This window comes from Accipiter gentilis, chromosome 21 (assembly GCF_929443795.1).
Source record: "Accipiter gentilis chromosome 21, bAccGen1.1, whole genome shotgun sequence".
Taxonomy (NCBI): Eukaryota; Metazoa; Chordata; class Aves; order Accipitriformes; family Accipitridae; genus Astur; species Astur gentilis.
The window spans coordinates 6,274,995-6,290,137 of record NC_064900.1 but is presented as its reverse complement, the minus strand read 5'-3'; the positions used below and the strand labels follow the sequence as shown (position 1 = coordinate 6,290,137).

The window sequence follows — 15,143 nt, the reverse complement described above, 5'->3', positions numbered from 1 at the left end:
ACCCCTTTCCCGGTTTGAAAAAACAGAAACAAAAGGTTAGGTGGTCTAATAAATGGAAAAGCTTTTCGATTCATCTTACTTTGTCATCTCGTGTTTACTGCCGATGGGAGCGAGAACTCCACTGTGTGCGGAGCCACAGTTTGCCCTGAACGGCTGATCGGACGTTGACTGCTCTATCCCTAACTTACAAAAGTTACAGGGCTGATATTCTTAAGGAATATGACTTTGTTGTATCTAGCCAAATTTAAGGAAGCTAGATCTGAATAAGCAAGGTATCACATAAGGAGGTTAGTATCTCAGTCCTTGTTCAAAAAATAAGGACCATCACACTGTTGAGACAAACTCAGGTGATTTACATTTTCTAGCAATAGAGCAATCCTTAACTATGTTCTTTGCTTTTAATCTTCACCCTTGCCCTACCTGTCCAAAATACCCCCCCTTAAATTCATGTTTTTCTTTTGTAGGGTGCTCCCACCGAGACAGATTTAGGCTAATCCTGAAGAATTTAAATTTAGCCAAACCCATAATCTAAAGTAATATGCCTCCAAGGCATATACCATATTGTGGCCCTGGACAAGACTGCTGCCAGAAGAACTTTACTATTTAAGTATACAGATCCACCATGAGAACGGAGAGGAAAAAAATTCCAATACCTTAGAAAGAAAAAGAATGTTTTGGTTGTTATACAGGACAAGGAAAGACTCAAAGCAATAACCAGAAAGTGCTCTACTAAGAGAAGGTCCCTTTTAAATCAAATCTAAGAAGCAACAAATGGAAGCGAATACACCAATATTAACTGTATAGGCTTTACATTCACACACTCACACATATCATTACATTTAACTGTTTGCTGACTTTGCAAGCAATTGCACCAAGATAGGTGCCCAGAATTTGAAAGGTTTGGTCCATGACCAGCCCACAGAGAAGGGAGCCAGGAGAGCTTAAACGGTATCAAAGGCTTTCCAATTTGCTAAGCAGAAACACAGAATATATTTCCAGGGAGCTCTACATATAGCTGCAGAGCCAGATTCTGATTAACTGTTACAGAGATAGAAAGTCCCATTATAGCATCAACACAAGAAAACTTCAACATAGTCTAAGGGTCCTCACACATTTTAAATTTTTTGTTGATCTAACAGAATATGATATTTAACAGATTTTGCTAAAACAGATTTAGTAAAATTCTGATGAAGTACTCACCTAAGCGCCACCTAGAAAAGCCCAAACACAACTCAACACTCCTGCTTTACTGGATAGCTATAGAGTTTGAAATTTGCTTTTGTTTCACAGTTGAATTAAACACTGCGTTGCAAAGTTGCCCATGAAACAAATAAAAAATCATTTCAATCAATTGAATGTTTTGTTTTGACAAAATAATTTTGTTTTGATTGCTACTTTCAGTTTTGATTTAAATTTTATATTAGAACATAGAATACATTTTGAAAGAAAAGTTTGAAACAAAAGCATTTCTGCTCCACAAATGCCAAAAAGCTTTATCTAGAAATATGAATAATGAAAATAAATAAGAGTCCTGGAGGTTGTTTTTTGTTGTTGTTGTTTTGGGGTGGGTTTTGGTTTGTTTTTTTTTAATGAGCCAGTATTTCCACAAGAAGAGAATTTCACTAGGTATTTTTTTTAGTGCTTCTAGTCCTGACCTTCACTACTCTTTAGTGAGCCTCAGACGCTTGTAATACCTCTGCAATGCTATCAATGTATCAGTGACAATCTAATTATTATTAATAATCCAGCTGGATTCTTATTCTTGTCCAAGAACCAGGGGAGCTTTCCAATGTATGAAAGGTAAGAGGCTTTTTGAGGCAGTCATTTATGTAACAACTAATACACGTCTTGTAGGGTCAAGTACCCTTAATTACTATTGCCATTTGGGGAAGTATCAAAACCAGTTCTGAGCAGGATAAAGCAGCAGCCTGAAAGTCACAGAGAGTCCTACAGAAGAATCTGGAGTAAGAAGGGAGAGGAATGCTAGTTGTTTCTGTCCCTGTAACCTTAAACTTAACTGGTAGAGAAATGTAAGAACAGTTGAGATTAATAAGATGTTTATCATCTAAGAATTCCTTTTTCTTCAACCATTTGCTCCAAGTGCTAAGAAGGCTCATGATCATTGCTCATACATTTCCAAATGAATAAAATGCAAAATACCATGAAGTCATGTGAAGCTTGACTGAAGCTGTGAGACAGATCCTGGCCTAAACCAGGAAGAATTCAGGGATTTCACCTAGATCGGGTAGCGGCAAGAGTGCCAACGTCTGAAACTACTCAGTTAGGAAGACCAGAAGGAGAGCTCAAGTACAGCTGGGCCTTTAACTGTGACACCACATCACTCCCACTGATGGGAATCCCCTGGCTATGTCAGTATTGAGGTGCATATGAGAAGTGGTTGTCTTCCGTGCCATTTGGTGAAGGGTTTTTTGTAACAGGGACAGAATCTCAGGAAGAACCAAATAATTTTTGTTTCTTATAAAGCAAATTTCTGAACGCAGTGCTTGGAGCAGAAGTCTACGGATTCAAACAACTGTACTGCTTAGTCCCCCACGAAAGCACAACTTTCTGGAAGTTGAACCTACCTACTACAACGTCAGGTACCACGCTTCACAGAGACAGGGAAAGGCTTGGGGAGAACTGCTGGGATTACCTCACGTGTGGGGTTTTTAAAGCATTAGATTTGGGGAAAGGAATTTGGGAAGAGATAGGGTTGGTAAAATAAAAGGAGTTGGGATTGCGTACCTTTACAAAGTGGTTATTACCACATGAGGGAAATACAAAGGCTTGTTCAAAAGCCTGAACTAGTTACCTCTAACAGAGCTTTTCCTGCTGTACACCAAGCAGACTGTTGAATTTGTGTTCTGCACAAACGGGCCCATGTGCTGACACCTTCCACAGTCTGAAAGGAGTTGAACACTCTCTCCTTCATCTCACGTGTGCCTTCAGCTAAGGCTGGCTGGAACCCCTTTCTAGCAGTAAGACATCAGAGCCTAACTGCCCGAGGAAGATGACTGACTCCCTTCACTCCTCATAAAATAAAAACACAGATTTAGAGATCAGAGAAAACAGAAAATACCCAAGTGCACTTCCATGCCTCAGCATCCTCAGCACTAGCCGTGAATGATCCTCGGGCTTAGATCCACGTTAGCCGACAGGTTTCCCTTCCCTAAACACAGTGCCTCTTCCAAATGAGGGACTGTCAGTCCTCTACTACCAGCTTCCCTCTCCCTTAGCTGGTCTTAGATATTAAAACAAACAAACAAACACATGAAAAAAACCCTCCCCCCAACTTTCTTTGCATCTCCCTTCATGCCTCCTGGGGTTTGCTGGTTTTAAGCCCCTGCACTAATACCTGGTCTCTCTGCTCTTTCTTCTGTTTTCTTGAAACTCCAGCCCCCAAAAGCGAATTTGGAGAAAACTGGCTTTCTCTAGTTGCCCCATTGTTCTTCTCAGGCAAGATCTATTTCAGATGTTTCTATTTCAAATATTTAATGACAGACCTATTCATACAAAGATATGCCAACACCACTCCCCTGTCTCTTTGGCATGATGCAGAGCACAGAAAAAGATTGTCACAAGATACAAGGACTCAGTTAGTCAATAAAATCAAGTTCTAACTTATAAACAGTACGTAGCAGATTCCATACATTGCCAAACTTCCCAGAAGCAAAAGCCTGACAAAAAGCAGTTTCAAGGGAGATCCCCATGGGACAGACACATCCAGTTAGCACTACCACAGTGGACCCTGGCTGCCTTCCCTTCCTACAGGACCTGAAGAGAAGCCAAAGACTGTATTGAGCCTTGGAGAGTTAACTTACTTTTGGGGTCTTGTCTTCACTGCAGCGTCGTTTGAAAGCACAATGCTAACGTTGCCCCCAGCATGACTCCCACCCACAACAGAAGCCTCTTGCTCAGACTAAGTGCTATTTTAACTTGACTCTTTGGCCTAAAAAAAGATTGTAAGTGGCAGCCCATGTTTTGTAGTTACTAGTGTCAGTAACACAGTGGGAACTCAGCAGTTCTCTGGTTATGGCTTTAAAGCGTTGATCTAAGGCCCGGTCTTGCAACTGGGATGTAGACTAAAACCACACAACCCTTATACCCGGTTATCTACACCAAGCTCCTGCAGATAGCAGGTGACAGTCTGACATTAACGATCCGCTCCTCCTCCTCTCAGTCCCCGCAGTACATTGCTGACAAATAAATACTCCAAATTTGCAGAAGAAACCGCATGCGTACAAATCAATTTTAGGACAGAGAACCCTTACAAACATCAGCCTGTAACACCGTTGCCATTAACTGACTGAAGGCACGTAAAACAATACTGGTTTTAAGCATTTTTTCGCACTACTTCTGCCTACCCAGGCTATCATTTGGAATGAGGGGGGATTTTTGCAAGTACCTTAGAGTCACCGTCCGTGAAACACAGCAGAGCTGCACCAACAGCCAACTCTCACCTGAACGCAGCGTGATCAGATTTTAGCTCTGTGGGCACTGCAGAGCTTATATAGATGGACAAAAGTATTTTAAGGCACGTTGTAGCGTGTAAGAGCAAGCTAAGGTGACCATAGAGACAGCGTCTGTGTGGCAAAGCCAACCTCTTGCATCTTGACTGTTACCTACATAAACCTTCTCCTCACTCTAATAAACTGGCATGAGATGAGCAAATCTGAGTACAGGCAACTAATACAAATCACCACAAAAGTGGCCATATTGTCATCTGAACATCTCATGCTCTAGTTTATTTACAGTCTCCAAGGCTGTAATCCCAGCTGGTAGTTTTAATTAGCAGTGAATGTACTTTCACAACAAATTGGACCTTCTCCTTCTTGGGCATCAGAGATCCCTTCCACAGATGACTATAGAATATGAAAAGACAAATTTGGGGGACGTCGGGCAGGCAGTTTTCTCATATCACAGATCTGAAAAACTACCATCACTCTCTGGCTCACAAGAGGACTTGGCAGCAAGTCAGACTATTTTGACTATCCAGAGGACTCTTCCCCCAGCGCCAGAGGAGTAAGATACAGGCATCATGGAAGCTTGTAACAAAGCATAAAGTCATGCTATTTAGAAGTCAATACAAAACTGTAGACTACAAGGCCAGCTGCAGGGGCTGTCTTCTGCTTCTGGGTTTTAAGCCAAAGCATGGGATAACATGGCAAGCATCATCAGAGTACGTACATGTCTCCTCTTTTGCTGTTATTGTACAAGGGTAGCTTGGCCCATTCTGTAGCCTCTACTAAATGCTTTACTATAAAACTGCAAGTGTAGCAGGGTATTAACAGCCTTTTTCCTCTAGCTGCTCTGGGATTTTTCCTTTCTTGGCTGTAACCAGTTGCAACCAGTTGTGAATAAGTCGTTACCCCTCTGTGCAACTCACAGCAACTAAAAGAAACCAGTGTCATTATGCAAGTTTCAAAAAAAAAAAAAAAAAAAAAAAGTTTTGTTTTACGGTTAATTATCCATGGTCTATTTACAAAATAAATCAACCCATTGTGCACCACCAGGATTTGTGGCCTCATTTGAACTTTGCTTTTCATTAATCACTTTAAAAATAAAAGCTAACTAGGTTTTTTTTTTTCCTTTTTGGTTTATTACTTGCATCTGGGTATAAATTGTTAAAATGGTGAGAGAACAAAGTATGGATTATTCATCCTCAGTTTCATGACTTACATGATCTCAGTCTTGTCTGTCTCCACGTGCCTAAACAGATGCACAGTCCAAAAATTCCAACATTCTGTAAGAAATGCAATCACAAGGAGATTGAAATATTTTTCAAACTCAAACTTTGACTTACTCCAAAAAAACCCCAACCTGTAAAAAGCTTCCCTTAAGAAACAAGAAGGTGGGAAATGTTTACGAACATATTTAAGCTACTGTAAGAGGCCAATAAAATTACTCATGTAGATATCTAAGTAATACACTAATGTTTGTGAGCTCTGAGTGCAAGGCTATTTTATTTTGACAAAACCTACTTGCAGGCAGGCTGGAGAAGGCAGAAACTGGGTATCTGATTTCTTTATAGTACTTACAACTTATACAAGAAGCCAGAAATATATTTTTTCTGAAAATGTTTTAATTATATTAGATGTTTAGATCTTGCCCCCACGTGATGACAGAGAACTACCGAATTTCTGAAAACTAGCCAATGGAGAGGCAGGCGAAGGACATTTTTAGCTGCTCTGTTGAAAAACTAACTGTATTAACACTTACTTCACTCTGATAGGGAGTAAAATATCTATTTACATAAACCTGAAATTCTTCTCGGCTTCAACTAAGAAAGCTTGAACAATGTGTTTGTTAACACTATGGACTCTTCAAGTAAAACTAAAAAATATGAAAGGCTGATAAACAACCACAATAAAAGCATATATAACACCAGGATATCAAAATGCTGCTCCCCCCATTTTGGTTTTTTTTTCTTTTTTTTTTTTTTTTCATTTACCAGTCACCCTTAAGCATTCTTTGCCTTTACTACAAGGAACAGAAAGTCACAGTGCTCCACGTAATCACTAATGAAACGCTACAGAAAAAGCTGTGCTGTCGGTAGGTCAAAAAAGGTGGTTCTGCTGCACTCAAGACTACAACTTTTTACTTCAAAGCTCCTGAGCTGGCTGCAAGTATAAAGAAGACTGAACACAGCCAACAAGTATCTTTTAGAAACCGAGATGAAGAGTTGAAGCTAAGACATTAGATCATTAATACTACATATTATTACTAATAGGAGCTCAGGAAGGTAATTTTTGCTTGCCTTTTGGGGCAAAATAGAAATCGTGGAGATTTGAAAAGTTAAAGAAACCCACTGCCTCCTCCTGCACTTTGCAGATGGCTGAGCTGCTTTAACTTTCATTTCCAAAAGTAAATTAGCTCCTACTTAAATGAAAGTAGAATTTTAAACCTGCCTCCACCTGACTGCAAAGCACAGCAGCCAGGCTGGGAGAGGAATGGATAGGCCTTCAAAGAAAATAAAAGCCTTTTTAAGCGACTCCTAATATGAACGCCTGCCCTTGCAGCAGCGAGCTGTGGCCCTACAGCCGCTTTCCATTATAAATGCTAAATTGGGAAATGTTTAACATTCTTTGTTTAATCTTTGCAGTATAAAGAAAAAACAGCTGATTCTCAGAAACACGACAGCCCGAGCAACCATTATGGATTTGCCTCTCCCTTCCTCAAAGCAGAACAGACCATTTCCAGCCTCAGGAGCGACTGAGGCTTTTTAATCAGAAATGTATATTTAGATGGATCCCAGAAGACAAGATTGAAAATTTGTCTTTTTTTTTTTTTTTTTTTTTTTTAGTCGTGTAAGGGGCCTAAGGCAACCAGCATAGCCAGTAAAAACTGTAAGCAGAAAAATAATTTAAGAAACAGATGCAGTGAAAACTATGGGCAAAGATGGTTTCAGACGTTTTCTGCACTGTTCTCTGTTAATATCTTGCCACAGCCTTTCCATGAAGAGCATTATTATTTGTTTTGATTTAAAACATTATCAACTGAGTGTGTTTTTCTCTTGTTCACAGCACAGTCAAGGCAGTGAGTCCATCTATTCTGCTGCTGCAACCAGTGACAAATAAATAAGCAAAAACTTGGGAGTGAACAATCCTCTCTGCTGCTTACACAGGCAAACTCTCTTTGTATCTTGTCTCTGCAAGAACTTCCCTAAAGGGGTGAGTTTCATCATGTGTCCTGAAAGCAAAATAAGTCAGAGGTTTCTTCAGTCAAAATTATGAAATAATAACCCGAATTGAGTCCCCACAGAAACCGAACTGTTTACAGTTAGTTTTCTTACAAGATTTTACCCTGAAGCACGCTTTCTGGATTATCAAGTCTAGTTCCCTGCTCTCTTTAACTACAGGTATAAAGGTCACGTCCTGAAGAGTTGTTTCTAAGCCTCCGCCTCAAGAAGGTGAAGAGAGCTCGTCCGTCCTTCCCACCCCAGCCACCAGCCTTCAGCAGTTGGCAGCGATGACGTCCAGGGAACAAACCCAAGAGTGATCCACGATGTGCTCCTGCCCTTCCCCAAAGTGGGTACGGCATCCTCTCGCGGGGCTCACACCGACGTAGGCGCTCGGTCCGAACTCAGCCCTCTTCGTTTTCAACAGGAAAATATCAACCACCCAACAGAAGACATCCAGGTGTCGACCCTGCTCTAAACATTGCGCCCATCCCGACAATTGCTCTGCGCCGCTGGACTTCAGCGATCCTTCCACGCGGGTGTCGTGGCCCACCCGCAGACATCGGGTGTAACAGCAAAGACAAGAATATACGGATTCTCGGATGGGAGAAGTGAACCCTCTGCTTCGTTTGCTGTGAATGTGTAAGATAATTTTGAAAAGGAGTAGCGCAGGAATGTTCAGTGCAGCTAGGCTTGATACTTGTGTTACAACTACTCAGAAAATACTGCTTCTTGCTTCACTTCTTAGGGGCTTCCGTAAGTCAAAAAGGCCCGTGAAGCTATTGAAGGCAGTAGCAATGAATTACTGATAATGAAGGACACAAAATTGTTATGAACTTCAACCAAAGTGTCAGAGTTGCAAAAAACACTGTTCTGAGGAAGGGAAGGAAGGAGGAAACCTTGCAGAATAATTTCTAGATTAAAAAAAAAACTACTGTAGCTAATTCAGCACATTGCTGGATAGAGCAAAATCATATTGGCTGGCTATTTTTTGAATATACCCAACCCCAAGCATGTGTCAGGGAAGAAAAATAATGCAATTTAGAAATAAAAATTATCGTACAGCTTTTTTTCATTTTTGTTGTTTTGTTTTTAAACCTTTAGGGTTCATATTTAACCTTTTCTCTAAAAGAACAAACTTGAATTTAAGAAAACTAAGGCACAGATCTTCATGGTGGCAGGACTCAAACAGCTTATGTTTAAAAATAAAATACCAGAGTCTGAGTTGTGAAATGAAGACTTATTCATTAAAACTGAATATTAACATCTCATTTCAGAAACTGTTCAAACCATCCCTTTTGCCTATGAATTTAGGAAGACAGAAGTTTCACAGGTTGCATGTCTAGCATCTGGTCAAGTCAAATCACCCTCTCCTCCATAAATTAAAATTAGATTTCCATTCTGCAGAAAACACAAAAATCCCATCACTCCAGTCGCTGTTCAACCGCCTATATGTAACCAGACTTTTAGCAGCAGGCATTGCCAAGGGTTTTCTTCTTGTTTAATTAGTAAATGCTCAGAAAATAACTAAATGTGCGTCTGACCATTAGGGAAGGTTAGTAGTGCCTTGTTACAAGTCCACCTAAAGCATACAAAGCAAAGCTGGGGACTGAAGACTCGGGAAGTTAGAGGTAACCTAGTGACATGCAAAGAAACTTCTCAGTAATTGAAAAGCATGCAAATGCCTTTAAGAGGGAAATTTGCTTGTCTACTCTTAAAAGTTATCAGGTTTTGCACACCTATTCCAAATAAATATTGCACTGTAATTAGTGCAGGCAAAAAACTTACAGACTAAAACTCTGAGAAGACGGACAGAACGCACTTTTCATTCAAAGACATATGACCACTCTTTTGATTAAGTTAAACACTAGAATCATTATTTATCATGTTCTCTGTAAGGCTACACAGTCCACATCTTCCAAGAATTTTATAAAGGGTTGACAGCTATTAGGGGCACCAGGATAAGGGATTTTAAGGAGGTTACTCTCCTCCACTGCATGCAACCACGTCATCAACTGCTTCTGATACGTTGATTCAGCCCCATCTTACAACTACATAGGTTTCCAGATCCTATAATTCCTATAGGATAGTCTTCCAGAATTTAATCCTTGGATGACTAAGGTCATCTTCTGATTTCCAGCTAACAGTTATATATGGCTGGTGCCCACAATTTGGTCTTTCTGGCAACAGCGGCCTGAAGTTTAAATGATATTTTTAACCTCTCCAAATTATTTCAACACCTTCTCCCTGTGCGTTTCAATCCACTTTATAAACATTAATAAAATAGCTTTAGAATATTTCTGTAGGGCACAATAAACAAAGTATCTACTACTATAATCCCTAAGAGATTCTGTACTGAGACAGAAATGGAGGCAGAAGAAGTTTTCATTGCTCAGAGCCAAAGCAAACGCTGGTTTCGGAATCAGACAGGGAATCCAGGTGTTCCAGTATGTTTTTGAATATATATATGTACTCCCCAGCAATTTGCCGAAATATACAGCTTATAATATAGAGTTTATAATCCTCCACTTCCTGTTTTCAGAAATCCCTATTTCATTTAAAGCTTGTCTCAGGGATCACTGTTGAAAGACGTCAGCTTTAACTATTTTTGCTATTATGCCTGAAGTGGGCATAATTCAAACTTAGGCTCAGTTTATGACTCCTTTCCAATGCGAGAAAACCACTTGAAAATAACTGAGAATCGAGCCCTATAACTTTATTATTGACCTAATAGACTCCTGACATAATATCAACAGAATTAGCAGCATTACACTAGGGAAGAATCTGTCCAAGAATGTGCACGCAGATGAGAACGATTTGTAAAGGGCAAAAGAAAACAAACCCCAACACAATGCTCGCAACCACAAACAGGTCAGATCCTCAGAGGATACAACTAGGAATAAATTGGTTGCAACAAGCCCAGGAATAATTTCTTCCTGTGATCAAAAAGTATGAACTTTTCTTAGTATTGACCCTTTTCTTCCCTTTTTTTGAACAGCCCCAAATCCCTCTTTTTTTTTTTTTCTTTTAGCAGGGTTGCACATTTTTCACTTGCATTTGACAGAAATCAATTAAAATATCCCAACCAATCCTAATCAAAAGAATCTCTGGATCTCTACGGACATCAATCACTTAAATGAAATACGAATGAATAAATAAAGTTCAGCGCAGCGCAAAATTTCACTGTGCTTCTGCACTTGCTGCTGTTACACAGAGACTGACCTGACACTCGCATTAAGGTCAGGAGAGAAAAGGGAAAAAGCTTTCATTGTATACATCCAAAGTTTGAGGGGGGAGAAGAGAGAGGAGAAGAGAGACAGAAACACTGTGCAGAAGCCAGGGATGTTCCAGAGCGCACTGTGACAGGAAAATACTCAATAAGAATTCCTCCAGCCAAAAACAGATCTTAAATAGATCCATTGTCTTCCAGCCTGAAGCCCTTAAAAAGGCTCGAAATTGAAGTCTGTGCTGTGGGCACCCGGTCGTTCTTTCCTTTCATCAGGATTTGCAGGTTTTAATACAATCTGTCGTGAGGAAAAACAGTAGAGCTGTACAGTCCAGAGAGGTAACAAAAGTGAAAGGCAGGCGAGAGTTACATAACTGGCTTTTTACATAAATATTACATTGAGAGATATTTTGCTTTTCAGAAAGGAAAAAAGATTAAAAGAAAAGGCAGCACAAAACCACACCAGAGAATTCAACCCAACCCCCCTCACTCCTCCTCCCTCTTTCGCTTTGCAACATGTATCGAGTAGTTAAAGTGAGGTTTTTCTTCTCCTTTTTTCCGTTAAGACTAAACAACTAACCGATTCAGCCTTAAACACTTCATAATAGTTTTTCTCGTATTACCTGAAAAGTGCACCGCATCATGGAAGCTGGAAGAAAGTCTTATTTTAAAGCACAAGCAAGTCTGCCTTGCTTATCTGCAGCACAGGGCAATTAGAAATGACCATGGATGTTAAGCTAACTCCCCTCTGTACAGTCTGAGAAAAGGGAAAAAAACTGCAAGTCTCCCCATCTGTTATTTCCTTTTTTTTTTTTTTTCTTTTTTTTTTCTTTTGGCTGTAGAAAAGCAAAATTATGCAAGAGCTTTTGAATGTAAAGCCTGTGTGTGCTTTTTCCCTTTTTGTCTCTGTGTACACGGTATGCGATATTGCGTAACTGAGTACAGAGTGGGCGGTTAGCATTTACTATTGATTTACACTACTCCATATAATGAATTCAGAGCTCCAAGAGAGTGACACAGACGAAGAAATGCAGAGGGGTGAGATGCGGATTTAAGGTATGCGTGAGGAGGGGCACCATGGAAAGAGGGAAGCAAAGCCTTTAAAAGCGGAATTATGCCTTTCTGAACCAAACATGCTTTCCCTCATCTTTTCATTTTCATGCCTTTCGCTAGAACAGCGGATGCTTAACAAAACCCACGAACCCCTCTGTCCAAATGCAAGGTTTCCCTCCCACATCCACACCCAAATCCTATTAGAAACTACAAAAAAATACATATTAATGCCACTGTGGCACTTCTTGCGCTCGGTATAACGATGCACTGGAAGCTCATATTCAGCCATGAGGGTCATTAATATTAGTAAGAGAAATCTTTCTTCAGTAATACTATACATCAACTTTTGACTTGCTCGGGACCTACAGGCTTGTAAGAGGACTGAAATTGTAGGCAGCATGCACAGTATGTAATACAAAGCCCTGCGGTTTTTGAGGTGGTAGGGTGACATGGGAATATGGGAATTAGAGACTGGAAACAAGGAATGCTTGACCTATTTTGCGCACTCATTAGGCCTGCCAAAATATCCCCGTTGTTCTCTCTTGTACACAAGCACACACCTGGAGTCCTCAATTTAGAGACAGACAGGCCCCTAGCTCTGTAATGAGAATCATTTTGAGTCGGGAAGGTGAAATCCTCTCATTCCCCCAGGTGAATGCCTACCACATTACTGAATCCTTTGCCTCCCAGGCGAGACATGGGTTTCCAAATTCTGCCTGCTCCCAACCTGACACTAGGTCCTACAAAGCAAGGAAACGCCACCAGGCTGGCACAACACCGGGCTGCTGGGCATCCATTTATTTATTCATTTCGGGCTGGGGATTTTGCTAATAATGCGATTCTAAAGCATGTAAACATGGTTTCTATAGAACACTGGAAGACTGAAGACTAAAAGGGGGTTTATTACAAGCCGCGGCAGACAACTAGCCTAGTACCAGAAATGAAACTGAGTGTGCTGATAACAAAAAAAATAAATCAACTATCAATGCTCTTAAAGCTTCTTATGCATTATCTTTACTGGAAGACGTGCATTCCCCATATTGTTTTCTTCAAATTCTGTGTAATGGGCAACATGCTTTTTCTTTACAGATCTGGCATTTTTACAAGTCCTAAATTAGCAAAGCAAGCAAAAAAACCCCACCCCACATTATAAGAAAGGTAAACCTATTTTAAGGGGATTCCACAGATATACAATGTTTCTAACTATTCTGCTGATTTTTTCTTTTCCCCAGATCCACATCTACTAACATTAACTATGATACTACCAGCGAGCATGCAGTCAGGATCTCTGTCAGTATTTTAGAAAAAGAAAACAGTAATTCACTATCTTGCACGTGCTTATTCATTTTGTTTGCACAAAACTGGAACTGCACTGAAATTACCCAGAAATGTTTTACACAAAAAGTCACGTGCAGCCTAACTAGTCTGATTTGTCTTAAAATGAAACTGATCCTTAAAGGAAAAGATTAAGGTCTTCATGAACAGGGACCTAGGTGTGCAATCTGGGTTAAACACTCATTAATACAGATGGGGCCAACTCGAAACATCCTCAGGCATGTTTTCTTTGTGTACCAGGAGAACGCTGGCGGAAAGAAATGAGACACAGAAGACACAAGCTCTCCTTCACTGTCATGCAGTCACTAGAAACGCTGCTTCGCAATCAAACTTTGAGCGACGCTATGCAAGGTGAATGTCTGGGCCATAGGGTCAGCTTATGGAACAATGCAAACCCGCCAGCTTCTGAAGAGACTGCACGTGAAGGGCAACGTATTTTTCAGCACCACTTACACACTTAAAGTCAGTCTGGATGTTTAGTATCTCCTCGTCTTATGGGACGCTGTGTAGAAGCTTAAAACGCATTAGTCTTACGGAATGTTATATAAAGAGATACAGAGAGAGGCTAAAGAAGTACCAGCTAAGGGAAACCAAGCTCGGATATCGGTAAGAGCAGCTCCATCGCTGCTGTGCTTGCTTTACCATTGTCCAGAGTACGCACATATTTAAGCACTTGTTTGCATGTTACACTATAAGCAACTGGCTGTGGATTGTACATAGCAGGTTCAACTAGAGGTCTGTATCCCCTAAAAATATGGAGAGACAAATTAGGGAGTCCAGTTCTGGTATATTTTGTACTTGAGGGCTACGAAGGGAAGCTGTCAAAAGTTTCCGTTATAATCAACTTGCCTTCAATCACTCAAAAATTTTGGAAACTTCACTATGTACATTTTCTATTCTTAATGTTTACCTAATCTGAAAATGAATAAACAGAAGTTCTCTGTTTTACACATAGGGAATGCGAAAAAAAGAACATCCAGAGATTTAAGAGAAAGGGCAAAAAGAGAGAGAGATTAAACTATCTGTAGTAAAAAGCATTAACAACTGAAACTATGAATGGACTCATAGCTTACGAAGTCAATACTGGCTAGATTCATATTTCAGGAAAAAGTTTTCTACTATGATGAAAATACTGAAGACTGAAGTTTTTAGAAGGCCACACAGCTATGAAATCCTACCAAATATTTTACAATGAACATCTTGGATACATACTTAGGGCAGAAAATCCTAACACACACACACACACACCCCTTTGTGCATGCTAAAAAGCTGCCCTTTTTTGTACATAACCGTATGTTACAGTCTTTAACTTCTCTGGTGTATCTTCTCTCTACAAGACAACGTACCTACAAAGTAGCATTATTTTTCACTGTGCTAGACAGCTGGTTTGGGTTGGTTATTGGATTTTTGATTAGCAAGACACATTAATAGTAGATGCCATAGCTCTGTATTTGCAGAAAAACAATGTGACTTCTCAGTAAAGACTGTATCATAAGGGAGAGACTAAGGTTATAAACAAGTTATTACTCTAGGATTTCATGATATTGCATGTAAGCTTAATGTTTCTCAATACAGTTTCTGTCTTTTTAATGACTGTAGGAGGAGATAAGCACAGTGCTAGGTTGCCATGGGCTTTTAATGGCAAAACGAATAATAAAAAAATATTAACATGATAGAGACAAAAAATAAATACATTAGAGATGCTTGCCAACTTTTCTTGCTAGTTAAAGAATCAATAAACCTTTTGCAGACCTTCTGCAACATGACTTGCCTTGCAATGAAAGTAACTCACAACAAATATGCTTTTCTTGGCAATTTACCTTTATTTTTCTCCTACGGACTTCTCTTTCA

At 40.0% G+C, this 15,143-nt stretch overlaps 1 protein-coding gene across 2 annotated transcripts in view; it reads right to left on the bottom strand.

The window, feature by feature from the left end:
• The window catches only part of ZBTB20 (zinc finger and BTB domain containing 20), a 458,636-nt gene that overhangs the window by 227,027 nt on the left and 216,466 nt on the right, over positions 1 to 15,143 (bottom strand). Inside the window, exon 1 of one of the 2 annotated variants that reach the window (XM_049824982.1) lies at positions 11,528 to 11,673. The exons of the other annotated variant lie outside the window; for it this stretch is intronic. The gene's annotated coding sequence lies outside the window, so the exon portion shown is untranslated. Of the gene's footprint in view, positions 1 to 11,527; positions 11,674 to 15,143 lie in introns of those variants that run through there. 2 annotated transcript variants of the gene reach the window in all.